Below are 3,628 nucleotides of genomic sequence, written 5' to 3'. Positions count from 1 at the left end.
GCGCGTGCGCGGGCGCAGCCGGCAGCAAGGAAGAGTAGTACACGGTAGGTCGCCGCCGCTCTGGTCCCGGGAAGGCCACCGCTACTCCACTCACTCGATGCCAAGCTTGGTGGGGTAAACATCGGCGGTCGATTAGCCGCTTGACGGCGACGTGGAGGCGGAAATCTTCAGAACCTTGTGCTCCGGAGGAGGAGGTTATCGAGGCGGATGAGGAGGAGGCAAAGGCAATGGCCGGCTTTCTCGGGTTCATGGCCGAACATGGTGGTCGGGCGCCGGCGATCATTTAGATTAGGTTTACAGTAGGTTTTAGTACGGTTTGCGCAAAATATGTAATGAATTTCGTCCAGTTTGTAGGAAAAGTTTTCGAAATGTAATGAATTTCATACGGTTAATTTGAAATTTGCTTTGTTTGCAAGAATTTCGTCCGGTTAGTTCATATAGTTGTCGAAAGGTATGCGGGCAGCATCGGATGGCATCCATCAGTGTCCTCGGATAGATGCCGGCGTAAATTTGTGGGCTAGCGCTGGACATGCCCTAACTATCATGCTATAATCGCTAACAATCCTCCATTATTTGGCAAGGAACAGTTATCCCTCGATCAAAATCAGATCCGCGGTGTTTCGCACTCCTCCCGCGTAAGAGTGTAAACTCTTGCTTACATAAAAATGGAGCAAGTGGATGGCACTGTAGCACGTCATATCACTCGAACTAGCCCGCCTAACGAGCGGGAAAGCACTGCCCTCGTCATTTTGTTCTGGATTTCTATCGATCGATCGCGCGAAAATGTTACGCTTCACAAGTTCTAAAGGAAAAGGCGGCACACTTATGACTCGTACGTGTCGCAACCCCGACAGTCCGGATCGCACGCCGCTCACCAGAGGGGACATGCATTGTCTTGCAATTTCACTGACATGTGGGACCGTAATTGAATAAACCATCGATAGCTGAAATCTAATCGCTCGGCGGGCATCGGTTGAGAAGAGAGAAACAGGGGAGGGAGAAGAGATTGCCCGCCCGCCATGCACGGACTCCAAGAAATATATGGTGATGATGTGAGGTGGGCCATGCTGGAGTCCGGACCGCTTCCGGAGCCTGCTCTCACCGCCCTGGCCCCTGAAGACGCCAGCTGCCCGCCGCATGCATGCATAGCAAGTAGTACTCCTTATGTGGAGGAGAGAGAGGCATTGACAATGTCAAAGAGTGGGCTCTGCAAGAGCCCGTCTCTACACGTGCTCCTAGGTATAAAAATAATAATTCTAAAAAAATGCATAAAAAACAATTGTGTCTTAAAAAAGAAAGGTAAAAAACATTTGAGAGGAAATAGATAGAGAGAAAGTGAGAAAAAGCTGTAACCTAGGCATTACATGAGGAAGGAGAGAGTGGTGCACATGCCAAGTTCACTGGGCTGCCGTGTTTCACACTCCTCCGTCGTAACAGTGGAGACAATAGCTTTCATCGAAAATAAACAATGAATACTCGTTGCTCGTCCTCTATATCGGACAAAATACTTTCATTCACCGACATGTGGGATGTCGACCATCCTGGTCCACCTGCCATGCACAAAATTATCTTGGTCTACCCCGGTCGTATCGCAGGTCCAACCTTTCCCACTGTAAGTTGTTCGGACGAAGGAACCATCATGACTTCGTTGAATTCCGCTTCTTCAAGAAAACTTACTGTACCCGCAATACTGCTACCACACGCGAAGACTGGACGGCACTGTACCACGTCATATCACTGAAAGCCACTAGGCCAAACTAGCCCGCCTAGGTCATCTATTTTGGAACGGAGGGAGTACATCTCTGCACTGCTATGATTTTGTGTTGCACATTCTCTGTACTTTTGCTATGATTTTCCTACCCTATGAACCAAATGAGGCCTAAATGTATGTCGACTATTGTCTGATCGATCGCTAAGCCTACAATTTTAGCAGCTAGGGCTATTGGTCGATCGACGAGGGATAAGTATAAGCGTACCACGAGCTCATCAGCCCCAACATTTCTCTTCGGTGAGTGTTTTGCAAGTACTATAGCTCGCACAGTAGCTAGCCTACTAACACCAAGAATCATCAAACAAGCCCTGCTGATATGATAAACAGTTCAAACTTACATCAAAAGTTGGTGAGGATACATCTGTTTCCATAACTCGGAGAGGGTTCGCATGATTCATCGCATGATTCACTATCAAAAAAAAGTAGCAAGATCCGCCCACACAAGACAGTGCACTAGCCCTAAGATGGTTTGATAACATGCATCGTTCTGGTAATTAAACACAGGGCAATGCAAACTACCCTGAAGGATTAGCACGACCAACTATTTCTTGTCATCGATCTCTCGGGCAATGACCACAGCACGGACAGCGGCATGGAAATCAAATTCTGGGGCGATGTCCACAGGACTGACCGCGACATCGAAATTGATCTCTGGGGCGATGTCCACAGGATGGAAAGCGGCATCGAAATCGATCTCCGGGGCGATGCCAATAGGACGGGCCACGACATCGGAATCATCAAGGACGTCCATCGGCACCTGCACAACCCTAACATATTAGCAAGCACGTTGCAAATAATCAAAAACCACAACTAAGGTAATAAGCCATTATTTTTTACCTTGTGCAGCTCACAGGGGGATCTCATCCCTCCGGGGGCCACCTCCTCATGCTCGATGGGGGCCATCACCTTGCCAGGGGAATACTGCTTCTCAATGGCGACTATATCCTCAAACTCGGTCTTGAGCCTCACATGGGTGGCAATCAGAGTTCCTGGGGTAGGCACAGTGGGGCCCTTGCTGTTCTTCCAACTTTCTTTGAGGAGTTCGTCCGCCAACATCCTCAACTCTTTGACCAGTGCTTGTTTCTTGGAGTTCTTCGTCTCCATGGGTTGGCCCGCCAACATGGTCAACTCGTTGGTCGGTGCTCGCTTCCTGGAGATCGCTGTCTCCAGTGGGTTGTCCGCCGGCAACTCTTTGCCTAGTGCTCCAGGATCCATCAATGAACTGACAAACAAAAAGCAATCGAAAGGAAACCACAATCGCAATGAAAACGGGAAAAGAATAGGATGTGAGAATCGGTCGGTGCTTCGCAAAAAGAAGATTCTTGGAATGAAAATATAGCAGCATAACTGATTCGCCCACCTTTCCTTCGTCGGTACAGAAGAAAAATGGCAGAAGTGAGTAGCCTGGAGTGAGGTTTTCTTCAAGAAAGGGAAGACAGGGCTTGAACGAGCGTTCCAGTGAAATGATGGTTGCTTCGTCCAGTCCAACTTGGAGGCCACCTTACCACTGCTGGTAAAGGTGTGGGTTTTGTGATATGACGGGTCATGACAGTCACACCAGGGTGACAGGTGAGTCTCGACTGTAGCACCTGGCTGTGATTTGGTGGATGGCATGCGGGCCTGGATGCTTTGAAATGTCCCGCATGTAGATAGAGCGGCTAGTCATATAGGAGTGCTCAATATTGTGCACCGCGACCAAGGCGGAGAGGAAAACGAGAGAACTACGTAATTAATGCATGAGTTTAATTAGGGTAGTTTTGTAAAGTACAAGATACATTCCTCCAATCGCAAAATGCCTTGGTTCATGAGATTTGAGATTTGAGCCCTATAAACCGGAAGGGAGGGAGTACTGCACAC

This window comes from Triticum aestivum, chromosome 7A (assembly GCF_018294505.1).
Source record: "Triticum aestivum cultivar Chinese Spring chromosome 7A, IWGSC CS RefSeq v2.1, whole genome shotgun sequence".
Classification (NCBI taxonomy): Eukaryota; Viridiplantae; Streptophyta; class Magnoliopsida; order Poales; family Poaceae; genus Triticum; species Triticum aestivum.
Note: the sequence above shows the minus strand (reverse complement) of the source record.